This window comes from Lethenteron reissneri, chromosome 4 (genome assembly GCF_015708825.2).
Source record: "Lethenteron reissneri isolate LAM-NWPU_2019-01 chromosome 4, ASM1570882v1, whole genome shotgun sequence".
NCBI lineage: Eukaryota > Metazoa > Chordata > Hyperoartia > Petromyzontiformes > Petromyzontidae > Lethenteron > Lethenteron reissneri.
The window spans coordinates 7,853,162-7,862,727 of NC_083782.1; positions in this window are offsets into that span (position 1 = coordinate 7,853,162).

The window sequence follows — 9,566 nt, forward strand, 5'->3', positions numbered from 1 at the left end:
CGCACAGCGCACAATATCGTGTTACACGTGGAAACTAGTTCATCCCATTCAGTGCTCAACCAGCATTTAGATCCTTGACAGGCACTTAGATGCTTTTGCGTGCAAGTGATTTTTAAATATGTTACACATGCTCTCAGCCAGGTCACCAGTGACTTGCACGCAAAGAGCCCCCATTGCATTTCTGTAAATCGGGGGCAGGTGGTGGTGGGGGGTGGATTTCACTCAATTTGGCAAAGTTCCAGCGCTGAGGTCTGAACATTTGGGCTTGACTGGCATGAGACAAACAACTCCATTATCGGCGCGCATGGGAAAAGTGCGGCAATGCGAGTGTGGATAAGGTGGTCAACTTGAAAGGCAGCTCGTAAGAAGCTCCGTGATGTCTCCATGCTCAAACATTCGTGGAATGATTGCATCGCTTCTTGTGAACGTTCCAAATTGACGGGTTTTGTCGCGTGAAGTGGATGGCGGTGGCGCGGCTGTAATCAAATGAGAATGAAGACTAAACGACATAAGTGTGATTGGAAAATTTAAATGGATTGTTTGGGGGGGGGGAGGTGGGGGGCACTGGCAGAGCAGTCCCTATCGGCGTTCACTTAGCGTGTGTTAGCAGCAGCAGCAGCCGCAGTCGTATAAACTCGTCGAGGGCATTTTTACAGAGAGCCGACGCGTAACGCGACCACGTTGTCTCGCTCGGTGTGCGTCATCGTTCGGGCTCGCAAGCCCTCGTCTCGTCCCGGTCGTGCTCGCGCTTTGGTCTCGGAGTGGAAGACAGCAGCACCAGCATCACCAGCAGCACCAGCAGCCGCAGCAGCAGCAGCACCAGCAGCACCCCCAGTAGTCGCAGCAGCAGCACCAGCAGCATCAGCAGCAGCACCAGCAGCAGCACCAGCAGCAGCGCCAGCAGCAGCACCAGCAGCAGCACCAGCAGCCGCAGCAGCAGCACCAGCAGCATCAGCACCAGCACCACCAGCAGCACCACCACCAGCACCAGCAGCACCAGCACCACCACCAGCAGCACCATCAGCACCAGCACCACCAGCAGCACCACCAGCACCACCAGCAGCACCCCCAGCAGCCGCAGCAGCAGCACCACCAGCAGAAGCATCAGCAGCCGCAGCAGCCACGTGTCTTGATATTTTCCACGTGTGAAGGAGGTGCGCGCTTCGACCTGGTGATGTTCTGACGCGTTTGATGGCCACACACCGGGGTGTGGTCCAGGACGAATGTCAAAACGAGGAAGTTTCGCGATGTTGTGGGTATGGCCGCCGTGGCTAGGAGATGTTAACTACCTCGCTTGGTACGCAGGAGGTCGTGGGTTCTATCCTGACGCCTGCTGCTGCATATTTGGAGTTTGAATCTCTTATCATCATCACGGTGGCTAGGAGATGTTAACTACCTCGCCTGGTACGCAGGAGGTCGTGGGTTCTATCCCGACGCTGACGCCTGCTGCTGCATATTTGGAGTTTGAATCTCTTATCATCATCACGGTGGCTAGGAGATGTTAACTACCTCGCCTGGTACGCAGGAGGTCGTGGGTTCGATCCCGACCCTGACGCCTGCTGCTGCATATTTGGAGTTTGAATCTCTTATCATCATCACGGTGGCTAGGAGATGTTAACTACCTCGCCTGGTACGCAGGAGGTCGTGAGTTCGATCCCGACCCTTCCTCCTGCTGTATATTTGGAGTTTGAATCTCTTATCATCATCACGGTGGCTAGGAGATGTTAACCACCTCGCCTGGTACGCAGGAGGTCGTGGGTTCGATCCCGACCCTGCCGCCTGCTGTATATTTGGAGTTTGAATCTCTTATCATCATCACGGTGGCTAGGATATGTTAACTACCTCGCCTTGTACGCAGGAGGTCGTGGGTTCGATCCCGATGCCGACGCCTGCTGTATATTTGGAGTTTGAATCTCTATTTATCATCACGGTGGCTAGGATATGTTATCTACCTCGCCTGGTATACAGGAGGTAGTGGGTTCGATCCAGACGCCTGCTGTATATTTGGAGTTTGAATCTGTTATCATCACGGTGGCTAGGAGATGTTAACTACATCGCCTGGTACGGAGGAGGTCGTGGGTTCGATCCCGACCCTGACGCCTGCTGTATATTTGGAGTTTGAATCTCTATTCATCATCACGGTGGCTATGATATGTTAACTACCTCGCCTGTTATACAGGAGGTCGTGGGTTCGATCCAGACGCCTGCTGTATATTTGGAGTTTGAATCTGTTATCATCATCACGGTGGCGAGGAGATGTTAACTACCTCGCCTGGTATACAGGAGGTCGTGGGTTCGATCCAGACGCTGACGCTTGCTGTATATTTGGAGTGTGCGTGTCTCTCTCCGTGGTCGCGTGGATTTTTCTCCGGGTCCTCCGATTTTCCCCTCCACATTAAGGAAACACGCGTTCAGAGTATTTGGGCTGCTATACATTTCCACGCGATAAGCCACTTCGTTGAGCTATCGTCCGTGGCCAGGTCGCTTCTGAAAAGAAAAAAAAAGCTACATAGCATCAGTGGGCATTTTACCTGGTAAAATGTTTTTTTTTAAATCCTTTATATTAAGTTCACTTGCTTGCTTGCTTGCGCGCTTACGACTGTGCAAATCTTTCGGTCGTTTTTTAACCCACTTCCCGTGATCCAATCGAGCTGATATTTTGCACACATACTCGTTGTGCGTGACAATTTATTTTCGTGAACAAAAAATTTCCATAACTTTACACTTTTTAGGATTTTTTTTTATATTTATTTACCGATTGCTTAATGGTGGCAGGCAATCATCTGACCCATAGGTGGCAGCCATCTCAAGCCAGAGGACGAGAGGACTCTAGCCGCCACGCATATAAAGGATTTATAGTGAAAAACTTAGTTTTTACGGGTTAATTTTTTAAATAAAATAGTTCATAGTTTGTGGTGTCGAGTGAGGTGTCTTGGTGAAGAGTGACCCCTACGGGCAGATGCCGAGACGCGCACAGAACACACGCGCGCGCGTTTTCAGCGGGGCTCCGCGTTGCCACCGCTGGTTCGGCGAGAAGCGAAATGGTTTCAATTTAAACGTCTCGAAGAAGAGGAGAGGAGTGTGCGGCGGGGAGGGGGGGGTGGAAACACTCGCGCACGCACCGCTAATAACGCTCGCCGGCAAATCAATCGATCGTGTGACCCCTCCCCCACCCCCTGTCCGCGTGTTCTTTGTGTGTGCGGGGTGTGTTGTGGGTATGTTTTCGCTTTGATGAAAAAGTACACGCGGAAAGGTTTGACATCCGCTGCGTCTTTTAGGTCGGCCCGAACAGAATGTCATTTCAAATAATAACAACATTAATCATCGACCGCGAGCGCGGTTTTTTTTTACAAGCGAAAAAATAGAAAGAGATGTTTGCGATGTGATGAACGCGACACGTCCTGTGCCTCTTCTGCAGGGCATGATGGGGGATCGTGAGCGGTGCCGGATAATCGTAGTAGCAAAAGCTGCTGCTACATATATGTAGCTACGGGCCCCGCACTTTCAAGGGCCCCGCGCGAAATGCTTTCAAGCTATCAATTGCGGTTCAGTGATTTTGCACTTGCTCTATTACTATAGTACTATACCGCCTTCAACTTTTACGAACGACTGGGTGTTTAAGGTTGGCTGTATAGCAAATTAAAAAATACAATTACTTTATCGTGCCAAATTTCGATTTAGAGCTTTCGTGATTGCAGGGATTCATATGCTTGGTTCTTTCGGTAAAGTCACGTAGAAGGGAAATAATAAAAAAAAATCTCTTTTTTTATTATTTCCCTTTACTGTGCGAGTTAAAACTGTGTGTTTTCTCATATTTACGTGTTTTTTTTTCTTGTCATTTTAGGGCCCCTTCATAACACATGCTACAGGCCCCCGCACGAGCTTAATCCGGCACTGAGCGGGGGGGGGGGGGTCTGTGATCCGTTTTCTCGTTACACGTTCCGTGCCAAGCGCTGTTGAAAGTGGGGCCAGCGTTGTTATTAGCGACACAGCTGGGCAGCTCGGGGAACCGTCAGCCCCGCGTAGCCGCCGCCACAGCAGCGCTCCCGCGGTGCCTGGAATACAAAACGCAGTATTCAGAGCCCAGGATTGTTCCTCACCAAAGACAAAGGCCACCCCGTGTAGCCTTAGCAGGATGTTGGGGCAAGTGCTGTTAGCGAGCGCCTATGAAAGGCAGCCAGGGCACACGAGGGGGTGGGTGGCAAGCACCACGCCCGCCCGCCTTTGTCTCCCTCGTGGCGATGTTTACACATCGCTCCAAGTACCCACTTGAGGTTGAGTCGACCTAGGGGAGGCCCAGAACCGATTTAGATAATCGTCACTGGTTTTGACCGTGAGCGGGAATCGAACTCGGGTCGCCGGATGTGCTAACCGGTTCACCACCTTACCACCACCAGTTAACCACCACTAGCACCACCTTACCACCACCAGCACCACCTTACCACCACCAGCACCACCACCACCTCACACCACCACCACTTCACCACCACCAGCACCACCTCACCAGCACCACCTCGCTACCAACAACAACAACCACCACCAGCACCACCTCACCACCACCAGCACCACCTCACCACCAGCACCACCTCACCACCATCAGCACCACCTCACCACCACCAGGACCTCACCACCACACCACCACCACTAGCACCACCTCACCACCACCAGCACCACCTCGCCACCACGAACAACAACAACCACCAGCCGCGGTGCCCTCTTCCAGGGAGCAGACCGCGCTCACTCCCACACCCGCGTCTCCGGCGACCCCCCCCCCCCCCAGGCCCCGTGACTCCTTTCAGCCGAGCAGCAGGCACGGCCCCCGCTCCGTGCTTGCCCCAATGGAGCCATCACCCTCGTCTCATGGTGCCGTTCAGCTTCTGAAACGTCCCTCCGATGCCAAAAAATCTCGCCCGTCAAAGAAAGAGACGGGCGGGCGGGCGGGTGGGACCCATGCGTGCGCAGACGAGACGATGAGATTTTTCGATTTAAAGCTTTCGTGACTGCAGGGATTCATCTTCTTGGTTCTTTCGGTCAAGTCACGTAGAAGGGAAGTAATAAAAGAATAAAAATAAAACATAATAAAATTATTCTCACGATTTAAAGCTTCTTTCGTGACTGCAGGGATTCATCTTCTTGGTTCTTTCGGTGAAGTCACGTAGAAGGGAAGTAATAAAATAATAAAAATAAAACATAATAAAATAATTCTCACGATTTTAAGCTTATTTCGTGACTGCAGGGATTCATCTTCTTGGTTCTTTCGGTCAAGTCACGTAGAAGGGAAGTAATAAAAGAATAAAAATAAAACATAATAAAATAATTCTCACGATTTAAAGCTTCTTTCGTGACTGCAGGGATTCATCTTCTTGGTTCTTTCGGTAAAGTCACGTAGAAGGGAAGTAATAAAAGAATAAAAATAAAACATAATAAAATTATTCTCACGATTTAAAGCTTCTTTCGTGACTGCAGGGATTCATCTTCTTGGTTCTTTCGGTGAAGTCACGTAGAAGGGAAGTAATAAAATAATAAAAATAAAACATAATAAAATAATTCTCACGATTTAAAGCTTTCGTGACTGCAGGGATTCATCTTCTTGATTATTTCGGTCAAGTCACGTAGAAGGGAAGTAATAAAATAATAAAAATAAAGAAACGTCGTGAGAATTATTTTATGATGTTTTATTTGTATTATTTTGTATTACTTCCCTTCTACGTGACTTTACAGAAAGAACCAAGAAGATGAGAGTTGGTGTCGGTGGGGGGGTGGAGGGAGAGTCGAGAGAGAGGGAGGCGTAGGGTGGAAGCCTCCCAGCAGATTCTCAAGATACGAACGGAGGCGATGCTGTCTGAAGCAAGCCACGTGGCCGTGCCCCCAAGCCGCTGAGTTCACACGAAATCGCTCCTCGTCGTGCAAAAGACGCATCCCAATACCCCCCCCCCCCCCACCGAACGATCGGTTACTGATCACGTGCTTTCACGAGGGCCCTCACCCCCCCCCCCACAACAACACTCCCACTCGCCTACCGAGGATTCGGCATAAACCAAGATGTGATATATTCGAATTTCGCGGTCAAATTAAACAATAATCGCAATACATCTTCTTGTTTTTTTCGGTAAAGTCACGTAGAAGGGAAGTAATAAAATAATAAAAATAAAACATTATATATAAGCTCCTAGCTTGGCAGTGTCTCATTCTTCACCTGAAGACGGCTGCTTGCGTTGTAGCCGAAACGGCGTGAGAATTATTTTATTATGTTTTATTTTTATTATTTTATTACTTCCCTTCTACGTGACTTTACCGAAAAAACCAAGAAGATGAATCCCTGCAGTCACGAAAGCTTTAAATCGAAAAAAATCGCAATACAGCCACGGAATAAGTGTTCCGATAAGGCGGGCAAGAGAAAAGCTCCAGACGCTAGGTTTGTTTTTTGAGTGGGGGGGAGGGAGGGTTGCTTCGTCAGCGTTGAGCAACTTTTTTTTTGTAAGTATTCAATTAAAAGGGTGATCGCGTTTCCTTGGGAAAATTAATAATAATATAAGCTGCAGAGTTGTGGCTGAAAGGGGAAACGGGGCAATTAATATTATTATGAGCCCACATGTGTCAAGCATGGCTGTAATATGTGACTCAGGGCACCGTAAGAAGGAAACACTACACTCTGTTTTTTTATATTATTCGTCGCTTTACAGTCAATTACGTAATTATTGTTGAAGCCCTTGTCAATCAACTGCTGTATGAAGGTCTTCCCTTGCAGTGTTGGTCGCGTGGGTTGTTTGACCATACTTCACCACGCTGGTCAGTGCGAGTGGGGGCAGGACTGTTGCGAATATCACTCGCCACTGATGTTAGCTGTGACCGGGACGCGAACCTAGGTCGCTGATCCACCAAAATTGACATAATAAGTAGTTTATATACATCTCATGTCATGTACAGTATAGATACACTTTAAATTGTATAATTTAAATTAAATTTTGTAATCAAAGTCAAAGTGTTTTCTCTTTCAAATCAATTTAGCTTGGGTGTGGGTACCTATTGCATAATCCAATTGTGGACATTCCACGTTCGTATGGCAGGAGTCAACCATAGAACCGGCCTACGTCAGAGATCTGAGCCAATCAGCGTCCAGAACCAATAACAGCAGCAGCAACACGAAAGAACGCGGGAGAAAGTTGAGTGGCTCGATTCTGGGTTGCCACCTATCCGGATTTGACCCGGACAGTCAGGGAATTGAAATCTGTGTTCAGGACCTGGTATCGGTATTGCCGTGTTGAACTTCATTGGGACAGAATATCGCACAGTTTTGATAACGTACCAGTAGACTTAGAGGCTGACCGATAAATATGCCCGGGTTCGGTCTGCGACAAAGTTGGCAACCCTTAATTCATTTTCTTAAAACAAAATCATCTCCCAGCACGTGGAGCGAAACGTCGGACGTGGTGGCGAACAATAAGCCGCGCAAGCCGAAAGCACACACACACACGCACGCGCGCGCACGCACGCGCACGCACGCGCGCGCACGCGCACGCACGCGCACGCACGCACACGCACACACGCACGCACACGCACGCACGCGCACGCACACGCACGCACGCGCACGCACACGCACGCACGCGCACGCACGCGCACGCACGCGCACGCACGCGCACGCACGCGCACAGCCGGTTAGCCTCCACGGCTCCAACCGCGAAACTAACACGGGGTGGCACAACCGAGGGTAAGCAGTCATGGCTTTCGATTTAAAGCTTTCGTGACTGCAGGGATTTATCTTCTTGGTTCTTTCGGTAAAGTCACGTAGAAGGGAAATAATAAAATAATACAAATAAAACATAATTCAATAATTCTCACGACGTTTCGGCCACAACGCAAGCAGCCGTCTTCAGGTGAGGACGACTGCTTGCGTTGTGGCCGAAACGTCGTGATAATTATTTTATTGTGTTTTATTTTTATTATTTTATTATTTCCCTTCCACGTGACTTTACCGAAAGAACAAAGAAGTCGGTGGCTTTCTTCACAACGCCCAGGACCAGACGGGATGCGCGCAGCCGCATGGCTCCCAGGCACAGATGGGCAATGTCACTTCCGTGGGAAAAAAATATATCCAAAGGGCCCCCCCCCCGCCCGCCTCCCTCCCCCCAACAGTCATCACCCACCTCCCGAGGAATGTGCCCGCTTCTCGCGCCGGGTTCGCCGCTGATTGACGGCCCAGCGCCAAATTACTCTCAAAAAATTAACCCGTAAAAACAAAGTTTTTCACTATAAATACTTTATATGCGTGGCATCGGTTTTATTTTATTATTCATTTCTGTTTTTCTTGAGTAAGAGTTTCATTTTTATCACATTGGTATTTTACATTAAATATGAAAAAAAAATTCTAAAAAGTGGAAAATTTTGGAAAATGTTTTTCACGAAAATAAATTGTCACACACAACGAGTCTGTGTGCAAAATGTCAGCTCGATTGAATCACGGGAAGTGGGTTAAAAAACGACCGAAAGATTTGCACGGTCGTAAGCGCGCAAGCAAGCAAGTGAACTTAATATAAAGGATTTAAAAATCGCGGACGATCACGCGGAGAAGAACGCATTGGCCCCGCAGCTACGCGTTCCCATCCAGAGCACACGAAAAAAAGATCCCCCCCCCCCTTTATGGCCCGTAACAGACTGTTGGGGCCAGTGCCGTGAGCGAGCACCTCTAAAGGCCGGCACGGCACACGAGGTGGTGGGTGGCCAGCACCACGCCCGGCCGCCTTTGTCTCCCGAGTGGCGATGTTTACGCACCGCACCGGTCAGAGCGCACCATGACCTCACTCCACACAGAAGACAAAGATCCCCCCTATAGCCTTAACAGACTGTTGGGGCAAGTGCTGTGGGTGAGCACCTATGAAGGCCGGCACCACACGCGAGAAGGTCAGTGGCCAGCACCACGCCCGGCCGCCTTTGTCTCCCGAGTGGCGATGTTTACGCACCGCACCGGTCAGAGCGCACCATGACCTCACTCCACAGAGAAGACAAAGATCCCCCCTATAGCCTTAACAGACTGTTGGGGCAAGTGCTGTGGGTGAGCACCTATGAAGGCCGGCACCACACGCGAGAAGGTCAGTGGCCAGCACCACGCCCGGCCGTCTTTGTCTCCTACGGAAGGCCCGGGATCACTTCGAATATTCGCCACAAATGTTGGCCGTGAGCGGGACTCGAAATCGGGTCACCGGATGGGCAGCGCAAGTACTCTTAACCACTGCACCACCACTCCCCCATACCGTGTATATATGTGTGTATGTATCATGTACCGTATATACACACACACACGTATGCATGTAAACACTCCAGCAGTGTTGTTAGATTTAGCCTTATCCGTCAAGCGGTGGACGGTTGGCTGACTATGCGTGCCAGGCATCTGATGGGCGCATGTGGGCTCGGCATAGGGGCAATCACCAGGGTCACGGCGTGAGCCTGCAGGCTCTCAGACGCATGACTTACAATCTAGATAGGGATTCGTTCGGGGAGGGCGAGGAGGCCCGATTTAGGAACGCCAACAAGAGCCCCAATGTGCGCGGAACATTCTGCCGCCGGATCAA